Source organism: Notamacropus eugenii, chromosome 3 (assembly GCF_028372415.1).
Source record: "Notamacropus eugenii isolate mMacEug1 chromosome 3, mMacEug1.pri_v2, whole genome shotgun sequence".
Lineage (NCBI taxonomy): Eukaryota > Metazoa > Chordata > Mammalia > Diprotodontia > Macropodidae > Notamacropus > Notamacropus eugenii.
Genome location: NC_092874.1, coordinates 410,351,723 through 410,374,330, shown reverse-complemented (window position 1 = coordinate 410,374,330; position 22,608 = coordinate 410,351,723). Strand labels below are relative to the sequence as shown.

General features: G+C 38.8%; 1 protein-coding gene across 1 annotated transcript in view; it reads right to left on the bottom strand.

Moving 5' to 3' along the window:
- The window catches only part of C3H7orf57 (chromosome 3 C7orf57 homolog), a 105,309-nt gene that overhangs the window by 33,764 nt on the left and 48,937 nt on the right, over positions 1-22,608 (bottom strand). The gene's annotated exons all lie outside the window — the stretch shown is intronic.

Genomic DNA, 22,608 nt, shown 5'->3' with positions numbered 1-22,608 from the left:
CAGGCTGGTACGTAGTAGAAGGCCTTTCATAACTACTTGTTGACTCGGTGTTGCTGGGCCAGGGCGGGACTGTCCCCTTCTGGGCATTTGATGACTGATGGAAACCGGCGGCGTCCGCCCAGACCCCCGCCTGGGCGGTCCTGGAGAGAGGCGGAGCTTCACTGGGCCCAGGACTGACTAGAACCCTCCGGTACCCTGGAGTCTGGAGGACCCGAGTGCAAACGCGGCCTCAGACGTTTACTGGCTAGGTCACTTAACCCCCTGTTTGCCTCAGTTTCCTCATCTGTAAGGTGAGCTGGAGAAGTAAGTGGCAAACAACTCCAGTATCTCTGCCCACAAAACCCCAATTGGCTTCGTACAGAGTCAGACACGAGTGAACAACAAGGGACTGCCTCCAACTTCAGTTTCTTAGTCTGTAAAATGGGGATAAAGACTTACAGTCCTCTTTGAGACCAAATGAATATAGGTAACAGTATTTTGTAACTGTAACAATATAAATGGTGCTACAATTCTATTCTAAATGCTGCAGAACTTCCACCAGTGTTCTCTATGCAGAGGATTCCTAGATGTATTTATCCAGCTCTGATCTGTCTCTTGAATTTTACTTCTGTAACACCAACTGTGTTGTGAATTGGATGTCCTGGAGGAATCTCAAACTCAACACATCCCAAACAGTTACCCCTCCTCTTCTCTCACTGTAGGCAGATTTATCCCACTTTAGACTGTTTAGAATGCCCCCACCTTCCAGTGACCCATGTTTCACAACCTCACTGTCATCCTCAATTCCTCACCCCATTCCATTTATCCAAACCATTGTGAAACCCTTCTCTTTTTAACACTTATGCGTCATTCCCCTTCTTTTCATTCACATAGTGTGACAGGACTAACATTTTCTTGACATACATAAAGAAGCTTTTTCCCTCCATACAATATGATTGACTCCAGCTTTCCTGAATTAGCTTCCTAGTCTGGGGACATAAAAGGTCCCAGAATTTCAAATTTCTGGGTACCTGAGACCATGCAAGTTGCTGGTTTCTAACCAGACACCATTTCCAGATGGAGATAAGATGGGCTGTGTCCAGAGAAGCTTAGTATCATATCTTTGTTTTTTCTTGCTGTTAGAGCAAAATAAGTCTTTTCCTTTGTCAAATGTTCATGAATGGAAAGTGCCTCATTTCATCCCAAAATCAAACTTGAAGAATGTTGGCTTTTAGAGCCGTGCCTATAACACTTAGCCACCACCACCTTAGTACAAGCCCTTATAGCTACTTGCCTGGAACTAAGCAATCCCCTTCTCATTGATCTCCCTACCTCATCATTCACCATTCTAATCCATTCTCCAATCTTTCTGGGCAACCAGAAAGATTAAGTGTATAGATAGGATTATCCAGTAAGGTAAAGCTTTCTTACTAGTTAGTTGGTATCATCTAGGAGAAAGGGTGGGGAAGGAAATTGTGCTCCTCCAAGTCCTTCAATATATGAATTGCCTCTGTCAAAGTCTACAGCTCAGGTCTGACCATATTATCCCTCCTGTTCAAACTCCAGTGACTCCCTATTAACCCTCAGTATTAAATACAAAATCCTCTGGCATTAACAGCCCTTTACAACCTGACCTCTTTCTAGCTTTACACTCTTCTTAAACTTGATTTCCCACCACTATCCATTGAAAGATCCTGCTTACTTGCTGTTCATTGTTACACACGCCAGTCAATCTCCTGCCTATGGCTGTGAAATCTCTGCTGTTGCTCCTCTGAGTCCTTGGCTTCCAGAAAGACTCATATCCAGCTCTCAGTTTTCCAGAGTTTTCTCCTGGGACACCCCTCCCCCAATTACCTTCCATTTACACTGTACATATGTTGTCTGCACATAATTATTTGTATGTAGTAGTTTCTGCAAAGATCCTGTAAACTCCTTGATGGATGGGCCCCTGTTTTTGTATCCTCAAGTGCTTTACAGTACCTGGCAGTGCTTGTGAATGCTTGTTGACTGAATGGTTAACTGCACAAACAGTCCTCTGGTAAAAAGGTCTGGAAAGAAGGGGTTCTCCTTAGCTTGCATGAAGGCTGTGAATTGAAGAAAGACCCAAGTAACATTGCATTTGGCCAGAGTTTTATATCTAACCTACCATTGTTAAAGCTATTAGACAAATGAAGATATGGGAACTCGGTCTTCTGCTTTTCTCATTTTTTTCAATGATCAAAATTGTCCATCAAGTTGTTTAGTGAGAAGAGTACATTTCTAAACTTTACCTCACCCACAGTACCTTGTACAGTAATTTTAATTTTCATATTTACTCATAATAAAATGTAGCTAGCTTGTCCTGAGTCTTTTACCCCTTCCCACTCCCTCTAAATAAAAGATATTACCAGAGGCAATTCATATACTGAAAGACTTGGAGGAGCACAATTTCCTTCCCTACCCTTATTCCTAGATGATACCACTAACTAGTAAGAAAAATCTTACCTTATTGGAATAATCTTATCTATATACTTAGTCTTTCTGGTTGCTCAGATTCTCAGCCTCAGAGGTATATTTAATTCCTCACCCCATATTCTTAGTCATCTGCCAAGCCTACCAACGTGTCTACAACATCTTTCATATCTCTCCCCTTTTCTCTACTCACAAGGATACAGCTGTGGTCCAAATTCTTATCACGTTGGACCTGGTCTATTATGATAGCCTGCTAAATTGTCTTCATAATACTCTAATGGTTCCCTATTATCTCTGGAACAAAATACAAACTCTTTAATAACTAAAACCTTTTAGCAGTCTGCCCCCAACTTCCTTCTGCAGCCCTTTTATACATTGTTCTCCATCATCTATTCTACAGTCTTTGGTATACCTGACACTCAATACTATCTCCGTGGCCCTTAGGCCTTTTTAGGTAAGCTGTTATTTATACCTAAAGGCGCTCCTCTCCACACATCCATTGCTTAGAATTTGTAGTTTCATTCAAGGCTTGGTTTACATACTTTAGCCTTTCTGATTCCCTCCGCTTGGCACTAAGTGCTGCCCCCATTAGCATATATTTATATTATATATATTTAATTTGGCATGGTATCTTCCCCTCAAAAGTAGAAGGTTCTTGAAGGCAGGGGCTTTTTGTCTTTCTATTCCAAGTACCTGGTACGTGATTGCTTGATTATTAAGAGACTATACAGTATATACCACCTATATTAGGGATAATTTGAGATGGTTTATAGGATAGTTTAAGAATCAGGTTTTCTTCAAGTTGAACATATATCAAAAAGCAAAAGCACATCATAATTTGTAGTCACTTTATTTGATATGAAGTTGGTGCCAGAGACTCTCTTGAAGTTAATGAACCACAGGAAATGTGCTCCCTAGGTAGGCTTTTAGTAAGGCCAGTTCTATTAAACAAGCAAGTATTAAAGTGCCTACTGTGAGCAATATGCTAGGCTTTTTGCTTCCCAGACAAAAAGGGCAAATCTATTAGTACTTTACTCAGGAAGTTTATATTCTACTGAGGAATAAAACATGTAAGTAAATGGAAGATAATTTGAACGTTGAAATCTGAACAGATTCTTGATGAAAGCTAAAGATTCTAAGAGTGCATTCTAGATAGAATGCCATCTGTGCAAGAGGCACCAAACAGAGGATGGAATTCTGAATTTGGGGAACAGCAGGTAGGCCAGGCTAGCAAGTATAGAGTGAAGGGGAGCAGAAAGAAATAAATATAAAAGAATAAAGGTGACCCAAATTGTGAGAGGCATGAAAATGCCAGGCTCAATTTATATTTTATTCCAGAGATTCTTGAGCATGGAAGTGGTATCTTCAAATTGTGCTATAAAAAGGTTTTGACAACTGTGTGGGGAATGTATTAGAGAATGATGTGGTGGGCAACAAGGAGACCAATTGGAAGAGTTTTGCAATAGTTCAATCAAGAAATTACGTAGGCCTGAACTTCATGTGAATGAAATGAAAGACAGAGATATGAGGGATGTGGAGACATATTCATGAGGTGAGAGGTATGCAGACAGCAAGTGGGGCACTGGATGGTAGTTGTTCAGAGGAATGACTGGGCTGTCATGAGATTTCTGAATGTAACGACTCTCCTCATGGGTGCATGCACCCCCCCCCCCCAAGTTCCTGTTTATCAATACTCCATTTCTTCTCTTGTCCTTTCTTCATGCTGCTCCACCTAGCTCTTCATATACTTGCCACTCTACCTACTTAGAGTACTGGTGAATGAGTTATAACTGAATATATTTCTAGCAAAGAGACTACTAAGTTCAGTTAATGATGTATCTTTTATAAGAAGCTGTATGTGGTAATCAGATTAAAATGAAGTGGTTGAACTAGGTAATCTATAAAAGTTCCTCCCAATCATTAAATCCTTTGACTTTATATGTGACTCTATGTATATTCCATTTGTATTTTGTGTGTGTGTGTGTGTGTGTGTGTGTGTGTGTGTGTGTGTGTGTATGGAAGATTAAAGGTAGAAATGAACAACTGTCTTATAAGAAGGGTAAGCTTGTGATCTCTCTTGTTGGAGAATATACCAACATTTATTAGAACATAGATCCGTTGGACTAAATTACTGAGAAACTATTTATTTTATATTGTAAACAGTCCAGGAAAGTAAAAATGAAACCCTATACAAAAGAAGGGATATGTGCAAGGAATTTTGTGGAAGTGAAATTAATAGAATTTAAAATGTAAAAGGTATAGGAGAGGGAAGGTTTAGTTAAAGGAACCTCAGGGTTATAAACCCAGGAGACAGAGTGAATGGTGATAGTACAGAAAGAAATAGTACCATCAGAAGGAGAAACTGTTATTTCAGAGGAATTATTACATTTGAGGTTCTAGTGGGTCATCCAAGTAGAGAGGTTTAAGAGAAACAAAAGGAGAAGCAGGAGAGTGTGATGCTTTTGGAACTAATGGAGGCAGAACATCTAATAGGAAGTGGGTAGTCAGCAATTTCAAAGCTTTCAGAGAAGGTGAGGACTGAAAAAAAAAAAGCTGATGGTTTGGTCAGTCTGATATATTTGATAAGAGCAGTTTCAGCAGCATGCTATAGGTGAAACTCTGATTACAAGGGGTTGAAGAGAGAATGTGGAATGAAGATCTTAGAGTTGGAAGAAACCATAGATTTCAACTAGCCCAAACTGTGTGTTTTATAGTTGAGGAAACTGAGGTGTGTCAGTCAACAAGTATTTGATAAATACTTGGAAGTTCTTAGTAAGGACCTATTATTTGTCAAGCAATGTGATAAGAACTGGGGATGATGGGGTACTTCGTTCCTGTACTTGGACCCCAATTCCAAGATGACATTTCTCCCTAGTCTCAAAACATTAGGACACTATGCCTAGCAATTACTCATGAATGGGCCCCAGCAAAACACTTCTCTTTCTCCCTGGTGTGGTAGCAAGCCACACCTGTAGGAGTTGTTGGTTTGAACTGGCTTTATACTGGCTCATAAAGATATTCAGTACTCACTGGACTATCTATACCAATTCCCTACTTCATTATATGCCTCCTGAACTCCTCATTATGTGTATCCTAGACTCCCTACATCTATCTTGTCTAAAAAGACATTGATGGGTGGCAGTGTGGGCATTTCTCAGTCAGTCCTGACTGCTAGTGGATTTATTGACCTTGTGAGCCTAAAACCACAACTCTATGTAGCCACCCCACCTTGGGGTTTTCCCGCAGTGAACTCTAGGTAAAATGCCTTCATAGTTGATACTAGAAGTGCATATTCCTTTAAGAATTGACCACTCCTTAACCACTCCCTAGTCTGTCCCTGAATTGCCAACTTAGCATATTTAGCACGTTTTCCTATAGTTTATCCTACAGAAATTTTAACGTGGCCCTTTTAGATCACAGGTTCCTTAAGAAATCTTGCCTGCTGAAAAGCACAACAATCTTTGCCAGCTTGACTTAAAGAATGTTTGAGTCCATGAATTTATTCCAGATGACCCTGTCCAGTACCCTGGTCTTTGGGAGGTCCCTGAATCGCTGGAACCCCATCAGAGACACAAAGAAAGACAAAAGACAGTTACTGTTCTAAAGGTGCCCATGGTCTAATGGGGGAACTGATATGCAAACAACTATGTACAGACAAGATTTATAAAGGATAAATTGGATAATCAACAGAGGGAAAGCATTAGCATAAAGAGGTATTGGGAAAGGCTTTTTGCAGAAGATGAGGCTTGAGCGGATATTTGAAGGAAGCCAGAGAAACTACTAGACTAAGATGAGGGAGTGAGGTCCAGGTAGAGAGGAATACCCAGAGTAAAGAGATGGAGTATTTAGTGCAAGCAAAAGCAAGAATCAAGTCACTGGATCTCGGAAGATATGGGGATAGTGGGACTGGAAGGTATAGGAAGACTAGAAAGCTAAGTGTTGAGGCATTGATTAGAGGCATTTTCTTTCAAGCAGTTTTGCAGGGAAGAGAAAGATGGAATAATATCTGAATGTGATAGAAGGGTCAAGGAAAGGATGTTTTTTTGTTTATTTTGTTTTTAAGCATTAGGGAGATCTGAATGTATTTGGAAGCAAATGGGAAAGAATCATTGATAAGGAGATATAAGATCCTTGAAAGAGTGGATGACTGCTGTAACAGGGTTCTGAAGGAAACAGTCAGGAAGCGGCTCAAGGGCCTCAAGAGATTAACTTGTCTTCTTTGGTCTTGAGAATCAGGTCCACAACTTTGGCATCTGGTTCAAACTGCTGTGTAAGCAGCCACTTGCCTCACTCATTTGGCCAGTGTTCTCTTGTGGAATTGGTTTCTTGTAGGCCAGTTCTTGGCTCCTTCTCTTGTATCTCTGAGTCTAAATGACAGATAGATATGTGTGTATATAGATATATCTATAACATGTACCTAGAACACTTGGAGCAAGCTATATGTATATATGTGAATATACGTATATATATGAATCATAGCTCTTTTGAAATATTTTAATGAGATTAAGATTATAATTGATGATTTATGTGTTATAAAACCTATATTCTATGGTAGCTAAAGTAGTTTATGTTTATAGAGCACTTTACAGTTATATGATGCTTTATGTTACCTCATATGGTCCTTACAACCCTTTAAAATAGGTGGTGCAGATTCAATTAATACATAGTTTTTCCAAATACCTGCTACAAGCAAGCACTGGGGATATAACAAGGAAAAGTGAAATGATCACAGGAAAATAAAACAATTATCTCATTTGATAAGTGGAGAAGCATTTGTGACATCCATAGTCAAAGTTTTTAAGTGGGAGAAGTGAACCCGATCTTCTGACTCCAAATCTAGTACTCTCCATTATGTTATCTGTACATAGGAATTACACAGCAGAGATGAACTGTAGAGGTGCTAGCTATATCTGGTTTGGGAAAGAACAGATCAGTAGCAGTTCATCTGGTGCTGGCATATGCATATTAGACTGCCCCATAATAACAAATACACACATTTTACTGATAACTTGTTTTTATAATACCTAGACTTCCTATGCTAGCCCTTCCGCCCATCCCTGACAGAGATCTCTCTCTTATAACAAGAAGTTTAAAAACGTAAAGATTAAAAAGTTCAGCACAATTAAAAAGTGAAAAAAATGGAACTTATACCCATAGCCACACATCTGAGTGAAGTTGTCATTTTTCAGCATTTAGTTTTGACAGTTTAGTTTTCTTCCCACTTACATTGTCTTACTCATAGTGCCCTTAAATTGTTTTCTTGGCTCCACTTCATTTTGCTTCAGTTAACATATCTTCCTCTGCTTATTCATCTTTTTTATCATTTCTTACAACAATTCCATAGCATTCATATGCCAGTTTGTTTAGCCATTCCCCACCCCATGGCTATCTACTTTACTTCTAGTACTTTGGTAACACAGAAAGTACTTCTATAAATATTGCATGGATAGTCTGCATCTCTCTATTTTAATTAAGCTTGAAGTACAATGAAGTACGATGTTCAGAAGAGTACACTTTTCCTTCCTATTTACCTCTGTATTGTTTGATGTGATCCTGAATTTTGAAAATCTGGAGGAGTCAAAAGTTCATATAGTGTGTCTCTGTTCCCCTGAGTGAGGGAACTACGAGGCACTGTTATGCACAATCAGATCCTGTGCTGTTACAGACCCAGCACATTTTGTACAATAAAGAGAACATCTAAATGTGCTATAGATTTAGCCTAAGAGCCACTTGTAACCTCCACCACTAAACATAATCTCTCATCACTGGCAAAGATTATTCAGCAATAATCATTTTATATGATGCATTATACCACACTGTCTCCTATTATTTAGGTAGCTAAGTGGCATAGTGGATAGAAAGTTGGACTTGAAATCAGAATGTTTGCATCACATACTTATGGACAAATCATTGAATCTTTTTCTCTCAGCCTCAGTTTCTTCAGCCATAAAATCAGGATGATAATAGTACCTACTTCCCAAGACTGTAAGGATTAAGTGAGATAATATATATAAAACAATTTGAATATTGTAAAATGTCATATAGATGCTAGCTTTTATCTTGATCCAGCATGCACTGAGAAAGAAGCATCATAGAAGCCATAGCTATAAAGTAAGGAGAGATCTTAGAGACAATATAAACCAGCTCCCTTACTCTGTACATGAGGAAGCTAAAGCCCAGAGAGTTTAAGTGACTTGCCCAGCCTCATGAAGGTATTAAGATGTAGACTTATGTCTTCAGAACCATTGCTCTTTACTGCTTAAGTGAACTTTCCAGATTACTAAAAATTAACCCTTTAACACTGAACCAGTTTTGATTAAAATTAGTCAAAACTATAGACTTTGCTACTGTCTTGAGACAGATAATGTTGAACATAATTTTAATCTCTTGATGATTCAGTATCATCATTATGGATATCATTTATTATATTGGACAATAAGTAATATAGTAGTTTTCTGTCTTTTTTGTTAACAGGATTTTAGCTCTTTTCTAAAATTAGTAGTATATTTGCCCTGTTCAGTTTTTGCCTCATTTAAGTTGTTATTTATAATCTTTCATAACCTGCAAATTAAGTGATTGAATCTGTTAGAACCCATCAAACATAAGTAATGAGCATTAAATAAATTAATAAATTCTGAATAAAGCTATGAAAACCTTTGACAGTGTAAAAAAGTGCAGAAGCTTTAATACTCATGGTGTTACCAAGCCTTGCTTGGGTTGCTAAAAGCATAATCTCCACATAAATTTACAGAAATACATAATTACTATAGTATATGAGCATATATCACTATTTTAATTTTATCATACAAGGTTATAATGAGATAAGGCAGTTAGATTCTCAGAGTCACGCAGTTATTGAAGGAAAGGTTTCCTGTGTCCTACAGACCTCAGTACAAAATCCCAGATAATGGGGAAAGACTGAGTTTATAAATTGGGGTGAAGTAGCTAAACTGGCAATCAGTGGCTCTAGAGCCAGTTACACGTAGTTTTTAGACCTTTTTGTTTGGCCAAAATAAATGTCTGTACTCATGTATTGATTCATCATTGATTTACCTTATTGTTCTATGGATCTGAATCCTTAGAAGGCAAGTATGGGAAGTTGGTTGGTAGTTGAGGAACCCTGTGTTAGTACCAAAAGCTTCCATAAAGTAGTAGGATTTGTAGAGTCTGGAAGACTGGTGGGGCCTGCTGTTCTAGAGCAATCATGCTGTGTCTCTCCCTGCCTTTGTGTGAAGAGTTAGCACTTCTTTACCTGCTCATGTACCACTCCTGCTACACTTCACATGAGGGTGTTTGATAGCAAATATTAAATTAGTCCAGAGCAAAAATAATCCTTGCATCTGGAATTGGATACAAAATTTAAGGAGCTTTTAGTGTTTAATTATTATGAATTTTTGGTTTTTCAGTACAACCTTAAAATATATTTTGAAGTATGATGAGAAAAGGAAAGACAAAGGCTGACATTGAGAACTTCAGATTAAAGGAGCTGTTTTTTCAAATTTTTGTAAGTTTTTGTTGATGTCTTTTTTTGTACATCACTATGGTTTCCCCCATATTCCTTCTATGTATCCTTCCCAGAGACCTGCCCCCATATGACAAGTATTATTTTTAAGATTAAAAAAAGATGAAGGGGAAAAATGATCAACACATCAGAGAAATCTAAAAATATGTACAATACTTGTTGACCTCTCACCTCTCCATAGAGATGGAATAGAAATATCTTCTTATAGCTCATCTTTTGAGCCATATTGTTCTTTATAATTTTGCAGCGTTAATTTTTTATTTTTTTGCATGTGTGACTTTTCTGTTTACAACGTTGTCATTATTGTGTATATTGTTTTCTTAGCTCTGTTTATTTCACTTCACATCAGTTCACAGCACATTCATTATTTCTTACAGCATTGGAATATTCTTTTACATTGATGAACCTCAATTTGTCTAGCCATTCCCTAATTTAATTCTTTGCAATTATAAAAAATTCTGCTATAAATATTTTATTGTATATAAAAACCTTCTCCTTAGCAATAGCCTACTTGGGGTTTAAGCCTAGCAATAGAATCTATAGGTCAAAGGATATGGACATTTTAGTCACTTTATTTACATAATTCCAAATTGCTTTCCAAAATGGTTGTACTTATTCACAGCTCTACAGCTATCTAAGAGATCCCATTTGATATCAATTATTCTTTACATTATTGTATTAGGGGCAGCTCATTCAATAATTGCCAAATTGATTACAAGCTGCTATAGAAAATATTTTTACTTCTGGCATACACTTTTTTCTCTTTAGCTAATATTTTGTTTTCTTATGTTTCACAGAATCAGATCTGAAAGTTGGAAGTGACCTTGGCAACTGTCAAGTCCAGCCAATATACCAAAGGAATCCTCACTATAACATACCTGATAGGAGATCATCTGGCCTCTGCTCAAAGACTTCCAGGAAAGTGGAATGTTCCTCCTCTCAACTTTAATGCAGCTCATTCCAGTTTTTCTAGATTTCTTTAGTGACATAAGCTTCAAATTCTCTGAATAAAGACGTAATTACTCTATACTTAGAGGGATCTCCAGTATGTGAAGAAACCTTCATGAGATGTGTTCTGAAATAAATTCTCTACTTCTTTCTCTTGAAGGGCAAGGGCAAGGGCAAGTTCTTTGTGTCTCCACAACCTTCTTGTCTCCTCTCTACTCACATCATTGTCAACTAGTTCAGACCTTTGGCACTAAATGATCTCCCTGCCACAGATCTCCAGCCCATTGTATATATTGCTCCAGAGTGATTTTCCTGAAGGAAAAAATTTTCCAGTGGCTTTCTGTGGCCTCTAGAATCCACTCTAAATTCCTGTTTAGTCATTAAATCCCTTCATAGCCCCACCTCAACAATCCTGTATAATTTCATTGCACGTTATTGCTCTTTCAGCACTGGTCCAATTGACCTTCTCTCAATTCCATCCCCCCTCTTCTTTGTCTTTGCCCTGGCTCTCCCCTGTGCTTGGAATCTCTTCCTTCCATGCCTCTACCTTGTTGAATCCCTTTCTTCCATCAAGATTCAGCTTAAGTACCACTTTCTACTTGGAGCCTTTCATAATACTCCCACCTGATCATCTCAACCTCGCCAACCCATATTTACCTGCTTTGTATTTGTTTGTATTAATTCACTTTATATTCTGCATATGCGTGTATGAGTCCTCGTCTCTTCTGTGCAAATATAAACTCCTTGCCAGTAGGATTTATTTCATTTATTATATTTTTATTGCCAGTGCCTAAGAGCAGTGCCTAGCACATAGTAGGCACTTAAAAATATTTTGTGATTTCTCCGTAGCCTAGCCAACCACCTTACTGCCCACACCAGAAACTGTCCTGAAGGTCTCAGTCCTTTTATCTCTGGAATTTCCTAGACCAATCCTCTTTTGGTCCACATAGACATCCATGGTTATACTTTACTTAATTTCCTACCCTCAGGTTATTTCCACAAGCTTTGTCTATGACTTTACTGACTTGTATTTTGGTTGTGTGGCACTTCTTGTAACCATATATATGTCCAGAAATATTCAAAATCTTCCTTCTCTAAGATTCTTCATTCTGTCCTGAGTTTTTTGTTTCTTAAGACCACTGTTGTACATTTTTAGAAAAATTGACATTGAATTGTTTATTTTGTATGGCCTTAACCTTCTGACTTTGAATTTTAATTATGGAATAAGGGAGTCTACAATTTGTTAAATTTGTGTTTTATGTATTCTGTTCTGTATAAATTTTTGTTGCTTTTAATTGGGGAAGATAGAGTGCATTCTAATCAGTGAAATTTGATGTAATTTTCCAATGCTTTTCTACAGTTGTTCATTAGCTCTCTCTCAAAGCACTTATGCTGTGGTGGTATCTGATTCCTGTCCTTAGGAGTATTCCTTAAAAGTTCCACCATTTGTACTTTGGTTCTCACTGTGGCAATGGCCACAACATACATATCCTATAGTGTGCTAGTCCTATCATATTTTTACATGTTCTGTCAAGTATTGTGAGATTAGAATTTGTGTTAAGTGGAGATTTTCTTTAAAAAAAATTAATTATTTTTGTTTTCAACATTCACTTTTATAAAATTTTGAGTTCCAAATTTTCCTCTTCCTCTCTCCTCTCCCCCCTCCCCAAGACAGCATACAGTCTGATATAGACTGTACTTATATGATCATATTAAATATTTACACAGTCACATTGTGAAAAGAGAATCAGAACAAAAGAAAAAAACACAAAAAAGAAAAAAAAGAATATACTTCAATCTGCATTGAGACTCCATAGTTCTTTCTCTGAATGTGGATAATATTTTCCATCATGAGTCTTTTGGAATTGTCTTGGATTGCTCAGAAGAGCTAACAAAGTCAGTCATCGCACAATGTTGCTGTTATTGTGTACAGTATTCTCCTGATTCAGCTCACATTACTAAGCATCAGTTCATGCAAATCTTTCCAGGTTTTTCAGAAATTTTCCTACTCACCATTTCTTATGAAAAAATAGTATTCCATTACGTTCATATACCATAGTTTGTTCAGTCATTCCCAATTGATGGGCATCCCCTCAATTTCCAATTCTTTGCTACCACACAAAGAGCTGCTATAAATATTTTTGTATATGTAGGTCCTTTTCCCTTTTTTATGATCTCTTTGGGATACAGACCTTGTAGTGGTATTGCTGAATCAACGGATATGCACAGTTTTATAGCCCTTTGGGCATAGTTCAAAATTGCTCTCCAGAATGGTTGGATAAGTAGAGACTTTCAATACTCTCAAGTACTTCAATTTTCCCCCCTTAAGATTTTAGTAACTCTCTAGTCCTAAAGAATGAGTGGTCCAAACAACAAATCGTAGAAACAATCAATAACAATCTAAGAAAATGACAATAATGAGACAACATACCAAAATTTATGGGATGAAGTGAAAGCAGTTCTTAGGCAAGAGATACACATTATAAAGTATTTGGGAATTTACCTGCCAAGACAAACCCAGGAACTATATGAACACAATGGCAAAATGCTTTTCACACAAAGTCAGATCTAAATAATTGGAAAAACAGTTGCTCATGAGTAGGCTGAGCTAATATAATAAAAATGGCAATTCCACCTAAATTAACTTGCTTACTCAGTGCCATACCAATCAAACTACCAACAATTATTTTATAGAGCTGGAAAAAAAAATTCATCTGGAAGAACAAAAGGTCCAGAATATAAAGGGAATTAATGAAAAAAAATGCAAGAAAAGATGGTCTAGTTGTACCAGATCTTAAATTGTATTATAAAGCAGCAATCATCAAAACTTCTTGGTACTGGCTAAGAAATAGAGTGGTGGATCAGTGGAATAGGTTATGTACATAAGATTCAGTAGTCAATGACTATAATAATCTACCATTTAATAAACCCAAAGACTCTAGCTTCTGGGATAAGAACTCACTATTTAACAAAAACTGGGAAAACTGAAAATAGTATGGGAGAAACTAGGCATAGACTAACTTCTGACACTGTTAAGATAAATTCAAAATGGGTACAAGATTTAGATATAAAGACTGATGTTATAAGCAAACTGAGAGAGCAAGGAGGAGTTTACCTGTCAGATTTATGGAGAATGGAAGAATTTATGACCAAACAAGAGATAAAGGACATTAAGAAATGCAAAATGGATAATTTTTATTATATCAAATTGAAAAGTTTTTGTACAAACCAAGCCAATGCAGCTAAGATTAGGAGGGAAGCAGAAAACTGGGAGATAATTTTTACAACCAGTATGTTTCTGATAAAGGCCTCATTTCTAAAATATATAGACAATTGAGTCAAATTTAGAATACAAGTCATTCCCCAACTGATAAATGGGCAAAGGATATGAACAGATAGTTTTCAGAGGAAGAAATTAAAACTATAGTCATATGAAAAAATGCTCCCAATCACTATTGACTATAGAAATGCAAATCAAAACAATTCTAAGGTACCACATTACAGCTATCAGATTGGCTAACATGACAAAACAGGAAAATAATAAATGTTGGAGATGTGGGAAAATTGGAACATTGATGCATTATTGGTGGAGTTGTGAACTGATCCAATCACTCTGGAGAGCAATCTGGAATGTTACTCAAAGGGCTATAAAATTGTACATACCCTTTGATCCAGCAATACCACTACAAGATCTGTATCCCAAAGAGATCATAAAAATGAGAAAAGGACCCACATGTACAAAAATATTTATAGTGGTGGCAAAGAATGGGAGATTGAAGAGATGCCCATCAGTTGGGGAATGGCTGAATTAGTTCTGGTATATGAATGCAATGGAACACTATTGTGCTATAAGAAATGACAAAGAGAAGGACTTCAGAAAAACCTGGAAGGACTTATATGAATTGATGCTGAGTTAAGTGAGCAGAACCAGGAGAACACTGTACACAGTAATAGCAACTTTGCAATGATTAACTTGATAGACTTAGCTCTTCTCAGCAATGCAAGGATCTAAGACAACTCCCAAAGACTCATAATAGAAAATTCTATCCATATCCGGAAAAAGAACTATGGAGTCTGAATGCAGATCCAAGCATACCATTTGCTCTCTTTTGTTGTTGTTTTATTTTGTTTCTTCTTTCTCAAAGTTACTTTCATTTTTTCCCTAATTTTTCTTTACAACATGATTAATGTGAGAAAAAAAGATTTTAGTAACTCCTTAAATTTGGTTATTTCATCTAATCTGGGGTTAAGAATGAAGTTATTTCTTATAATTGCCCCACACTGATCTGCAGAACAGCCAGCTTGAAATCCTATTCTGCTCCATCTATTTCTTTAATTTTTTTGGAAACACTTTCATCACATTATTTGAAATGCTAACCTAATCAGTGGTTCCACCAGGGCCCAATTTTCCCAGTGTTTCAGGGTTCATGTGGTATAAGGTGGTTTCTACTGAAAAAGCACTGGCCTGGGAGCTAGAAGATTGGGGTATTAATTATAACTCTGCCACTAACAAGCTATGTTGCTTTGGCCATATTACAACCTCCACAGGCTTCAGTTTTTCATGTCAATTTGAAGATATCTTCTAATTAATAACTAGTTTTTGATCTAACTTAGGATTCCCATGAGACATTCCTCTCCTACTTACCACATATTCTGAGCACATGACTAATTCTATCCTTCTCTTGACTCATAGTCCATATTCTCTGGAGTAGAAGTCTAGTTTATTTTCAATTTCCCTATTGCCAGAGGGCTTCAGTATCATTGCACATCATTCAGCCACTGTATGCTTGACCACCAGAACTAGCACCTAGACACTGCAGACACCTAGCATTTTCTTCCATAACTACAGTTTCCCCTCATTATCAGAAGAGACCTTCCATGGCCCCACTCAATTCAACTTTGGAGGTGGGTGTGGGGCAGAGCTTAATGACTAAAGGATGAGTAAATCAACCATATCTTAATTCCCTGCAGTCAGTCAAGCCCCAGTTTCCAAGGCTTCTCATCCAACCATTGTACCCCTGGCACCCAGGGCCTAAACAAGAGCACTGTCTGCTACCCATGCATGCCACATCTACTTTTTGCCTTCTGCTTTGGGGAATGATAAATCTGCATTGACATTTCTACTGAGAAAGGAATGACAATCTATCTTATGGCTCAACATAGTAATTCAGGCATATGCTGCCTAGACAGAAGATCCCCTCACTGGATACTACACCTCACTGCTTCATACCTATCCATATCAATTCTAGACTTCCTGAGTCCGTATTCCGTTCTACTATTTCATTCCATTCTGCCCCAGGGAACTCCCATTAGATTTAAAAAAAAAAAATTAACTTAAGCACCCCCACTCCTCAAGAGTATTTAAATAAACACAACAGAATTTCCATTATTTTGTTAACAAAGTATTCTTTATATTAGACCTTTTCCTCTTAAATGTTTTCCTCTTTTGGTAATCATGAAAACCTAGCTCCCCCAAAAGACACTATCGGGTGCCACCTTTTCCTTTGCACTGAAAAAATATATATATATATGTATATGTACATATTCATTCTCCAACTCCCCTTCTACCTTTCCTTGAGTGAGGAGGGAAAGTAGGCATACTTCTTGCTCCTTATTACTACTTTTCCCACTTTACAATCACTTACCAGTCTCTTGAAATTGACTCCAAATTTTGAGATTCACTCCAAATAACTCTATCCAGAACCTGGTGGTGGTTATGCCCTGGCCCATGAAGTTCTCTATCTATCTTACTGACTTCCTTTCTACCCCAACCCCAAACCTTATGTTAGAACACTTCAATTTACATATTAATGTCCCCTCAAATAACCTTGTTTACCAAAGTTCAAATCCCTCTTCAATTTCCATAACCTGTACCTTCACTCCACTTTAGCTACATATGGAGATGGTCATACCTTTTAATTTCATCATCCATTCCCTACAGATATACTGCACTTACACAATGCTTAATTCTGAAATTCCTCTGTGTAAACATAACTTCCTATCTTTCCACCATTCCCTGTGCCTCACTCCCCCAAAACCTACTTGTCTTTACTGAAACCTCCTCTATTCTTTCCTTCAAAAACTTAGCCCATCACTTTTCTCTACTTAATCTTTCTTTGACCAAAAAAGACCATTGACCATTAAGTAGATTCTCTCTTTAATCTTTTCTTGACCAAGAAAGACCAGATCTTCCTTCCCCATAAAAAAGAAAGAAATCTTTCATTTGACCCTACTATTATATCAGACTGATGGTTTGTTTGTTTTCTCCATTTCACAGAAAGAAGAGGGGATATGATGAAGGTACTAGCAGGTAGTTTGTCAAGGAGGCCCACATCATCCTCTAAGAATACAATAGTCATGGAGGCATTTCCTGTTTGCCTCAAGGGTATACTTACCATATTAAAAATTCCTGGGCTGAGGAAAATAAAACTATTGCCCTAGAATAATTAGGATTTCTACCCCTCTCCAGTGGCTAAGTCCATTGAGGGGGGAATCATTCCATTTTCCTAGGATGGGGCTATTGAGAAAGTCCATCTCATTAAAAGGAGTCACTTGGCAGCTAAACTAACAAGTCAATGATTATCCTTTTAGTAGAGATCTGAGATGTTATCTCTGACTTTAGTAAGATCCAGTTTTTACTCCCCCCTCATCTTCTCTCATCCTGACCCAGCCTATTTATATGTACACATGTTGTTCAGTCATTTGCTGTCATGCCTGACTTTTCATGACCCCATTTGGGGTTTCCTTGGCAAAGATACTGGAATGGTTTACCATTTTCTTCTTTAGCTCATTTTGCAAATGAGGAACAGAGGCAAATAGAGTGAAGTGACTTGTACGGGGTCACATAGTAAGTGTCTGAGGCCCAGATTTAAACTCAGGAAGAGGAATCTTCTGGACTCCAGGCCTGGCACTCTGTGCCACCTAGCTGCCCAATCTTCCCTGACTCCACTTGCCTTGTGAAACAGTCCCTATCTTTTTTCCTGTTTGTATCCTGTCTCATCTTGCCCTGATCTTTGCCTCAGTTTTCTTACAGATTTCCAACTAACCAGGCCACATGCTTTCTAAGTTGTCCTGTCCCTATACTTGAACAGTCTGTATATCAGTCCTAATTAGCAGCCTCCTCCTTGCATATCTGTCTAATCATAACACTAGCTTTCCCTATCTTGATGACCCTCAACTCATTGCAGAGAAGTCTCCACTAATAAATCTTCTGATTAATCCTAAACAATCCTTCTCCATTCTAAGCAAGGTCTGCAATATCACTAAAGTCTGGGTTTTCCACTGAATCCATCCTAACAAGCTGGAATCTCAGAGATGAGTGAAGTAATATCTTGGCAAGACAGAAAGTACTGTGTGGTAATTCTAATATGTTTTCCCCAGATTAAACTAGACTGGGTTTACCTGTGATCATTTAACCTCTTTCTAGCTAAAATTAACATCTGTGAGCTCTTGGCTGCCCACCTCCTGACACATAATATAAAACAGGGTAGATACCCTATGTCTTGTGCAAGGATCACTTTGCCTTATAAGATTGCCTTAAACTTTGCCTACCTTATTATACTTGACTTCTTGATTTTTCAGATCTGTAGATTATGATAGATCTCTCCATTTAATATGATTCCTGATCTTGGACCTTCTTGGAATGCCCTAGCTTTTATTGCTACCAACATTTCAGTGTGACACCATTTATGTAGACTTTACTCATTACTTATATCATTGCTGCCCCATTAATTGGTACCCTTTTACCTCTCTGTCTCCTTCCCTCCCCCAGTGCCTTCATAGGTCCATTGGTTGTTCAGGTTGTTCAGACTCTCCTTAATCCTACCTCCCCAAGTGTGTTCCCTGTACTTTAAACTTCATTATGCCCTCTCTGTTCTCTTTACCAGCAGTCTTAATGGAAAGGTTTGTATAATAATTATAGGAAGGCTATTTTCATTCTAAGAGAGAGCAATGTTTTACCTCCTAGGAATTAACTTCTAATTTGAAACATCAAAATAGACTTATGGGAAGGATATTTTGATTAACAAGACCTTCTGCTACTCTATAATTTGCATCATTAAAAAAGTCACTTAACAGAACTTTAAAAAATTTTTCATGGGCTGATTGAGGAAGTATGGCACAGTAGATGGGTCAGTAGACTTAGGAGTCTGATTATCTGAGTTCAAATCCCTCCTGAGACATTTAAATAGCCTTATAATCTTGGACAAGTCACTTAACCTTACTTAGCCTTGGTACCATCAGCTATAAAATAGGGATGACAATTGCATATACCTCATAGGGCTGTTGTGAGGATCAAATGAGATAATATATGAAAAGTGCTTTGCAAACTTTAAATTTACATATGTACATATATATGGATGTATATATGTCAGCTATTGTTATCCTTATTATTATTTAACAGAAGTCTTTATTGCTCACAATAGTTTGACCCTCTAAGACCCCTGTGAGACTACAAGGATCTCTTGACAAAGTTTGCTTATCTACCCACACTTAGGCTTCACCTTCAGCAATAATATTTGATGGGGTGCTTGGGTGCATGTGTTTGGGCCCCAATTCTAAAATCACATTTCTCTTTAAAAATCACATTTTTCAGGGGGCGGAGCCAAGATGGCGGAGTAGAAAGACGCACATACACATAGCTCTGAACCCACAACCCATAGAATGGCTACAGGGAAGTAACTCACGGCGAATTCCGCACCCAGAGGCCACGGAATATTGGAGCGAGGGAGATTTCTGTTCCAGAGAGACCTGCAAACCTCTCGCCGGGGGGTCCTTCGCGCTGCGGACTGGGCGCCGGGACTGGGAGCTGAGCGCAGCCCTGCCGCGGCCGCGGCACCGAGAGGAAAAGATCCGAGCAGGCTTCACAGACAGGATCTCCAGCGGCCACACGGGTCCCTCCACCCACAGAGGGATCTGCAAACCTCTCGCAAAAGGTCCATCGCGCTGCAGACACAAAGCCCAGCCCAGACCTGCTGCGGCCACGGCTGTGGCACCGAGAGAAACAGATCCGAGCAGGCTTCAGGGACGGGATCTCCAGCGGCCGCACAAGTCCCTCCACCCACAGGTGACAGGGGTGGGTGAGAGAGTCTCTTTGGCGGGTCGAGAGGGGAGTGGGGTGCCCCCATAATTCAGGGCCCCCCCCCCCCCCGGGAGGTAGAAGCTGAGAGGCGGCTGCAGACAGGGGCTCCCCAAGCGGGCGGGAGCCTGAATCCATTGCGGAAGTTCTGCGCATAAACCCCCTGAGGGAACTGAGCCTGAGAGGTGGCCCTGCCCCGATCTCAGCACCAGATCATAATCTCATACTGAATAGCAGCCCTGCCCCCGCCAAAAGCCCTGAGGCTGGAAGCAGCATTTGAATCTCAGACCACAAACACGGGCTGGGAGGATCAGGAGGTGAGGTGGGTGTGAGGAAAATATTCAGAGGTCAAGTCACTGGCTGGGAAAATGCCCAGAAAAGGGAAAAGAAATAAGACTATAGAAGGTTACTTTCTTGGCGAACAGGCATTTCCTCCCTTCCTTTCTGATGAGGAAGAACAATGCTTACCATCAGGCAAAGACACAGAAATCAAGGCTTCTGTGTCCCAGCCCACCCAATGGGCTCAGGCCATGGAAGAGCTCAAAAAGAATTTTGAAAATCAAGTTAGAGAGGTAGAGGAAAAGCTGGGAAGAGAAATGAGAGACATGAAGTCAAAGCATGAACAGCAGATCAGCTCCCTGCTAAGGGAGACCCAAAAAAATGTTGAAGAAATTACCACCTTAAAAACTAGCCTAACTCAATTGGCAAAAGAGGTTCAAAAAGCCAATGAGGAGAAGAATGCTTTCAAAAGCAGAATTAGCCAAATGGAAAAGGAGATTCAAAAGCTCACTGAAGAAAACAGTTCTCTCAAAATTAGAATGGCACAGATGGAGGCTAATGACTTTATGCAAAACCAAGAAATCACAGAACAAAGAGAGAAGAATGGAAAAATGGAAGATAATGTGAAATATCTCATTGGAAAAACAACAGACCTGGAAAATAGATCCAGGAGAGACAATTTAAAAATTATGGGACTACCTGAAAGCCATGATCAAAAGAAGAGCCTAGACATCATCCTTCATGAAATTATTAAGGAAAACTGCCCTGAGATTCTAGAACCAGAGGGCAAAATAAATATTCAAGGAATCCACAGAACACCGCCTGAAAGAGATCCAAAAAGAGAAACTCCTAGGAACATTGTGGCCAAATTCCAGAGTTCCCAGGTCAAGGAGAAAATACTGCAGGCAGCTAGAAAGAAACAATTCAAGTATTGTGGAAATACAATCAGGATAACACAAGATCTAGCAGCCTCTACATTAAGGGATCGAAGGGCATGGAGCAGTATATTCCAGAAGTCAAAGGAACTAGGACTAAAACCAAGAATCACCTACCCAGCAAAACTGACTATAATACTTCAGGGGAAAAAATGGTCTTTCAATGAAATAGAGGATTTTCAAGTATTCTTGATGAAAAGACCAGAGCTGAAAAGAAAATTTGACTTTCAAACACAAGAATGAAGAGAACCATGAAAAGGTGAACAGCAAAGTGAAGTCATAAGGGACTTACTAAAGCTGAACTGTTTACATTCCTACATGGAAAGACAATATTTGTAACTCTTGAAACATTTCAGTATCTGGGTACTGGGTGGGATTACACATGCACACACGCTCACATACATAGAGACAGAGTGCACAGAGTGAATTGAATAGGTTGGGATCATATCTTCAAAACAAAATGAAATCAAGCAGTGAGAGAGAAATATATTGGGAAGAGAAAGGGAGAAATTGAATGGGGCAAATTATCTCTCATAAAAGAGGCACTCAAAAGACTCATTAGTGGAGGGATAAAGAGGGGAGGTGAGAGAAAAACATGAAGTCCACTCTCATCACATTCCACTAAAGAAAAGAATAAAGTGCACACTCATTTTGGTAGGAAAACCTATCTCACAATACAAGAAAGTGGGGGATAAGGGGACAAGCAGGGTGGGGGGGATGATAGAAGGCAGGGCATGAGGAGGAGAGTGCAATTCGAGGTCGACACTCATGGGGAGGGATAGGATCAAAAGAGAATAGAAGTAATGGGGGACAGGATAGGATGGAGGGAAATATAGTTAGTCCTATACAACACAACTATTATGGAAGTCATTTGCAAAACTACACAGATATGGCCTATATTGAATTGCTTGCCTTCCAAAGGGAAGGGGTGGGGAGGGAGGGAGGAAGAGAAGTTGGAACTCAAAGTGTTAGGATCAACTGTCGAGTAATGTGCTTGCCACTAGGAAATAAGAAAAACAGGTAAAGGGGTATAGAAAGCTATCTGCCCCTACAGGACAAAAGAGAAGATGGAGACAAGGGCAGAGAGAGAGGATAGAAGAGAGAGCAGATTGGTCATAGGGGCAATTAGAATGCTTGGTGTTTGGGGGGGGAGGGGATAAAAGGGGAGAAAATTTGTAACCCAAAATTTTGTGAAAATGAATGTTAAAAGTTAAATAAATAAATTTAATAAAAAAAAAATAAAAAAAAAAAAAAAAAAAAAAAAAGATTCCCTCCAGTGGATCTCTGGGGAAATACACTCATGCTGGGTGCATGGTCCCTCATGAGTGAAGGACTCCCAGAGGAGGGGGCGGTTAATCTTAGCGTCTCCCTGCAGGACCTCCCGTGGCTGCTTGGTTGTCCCTTCCCTCACATCAGGG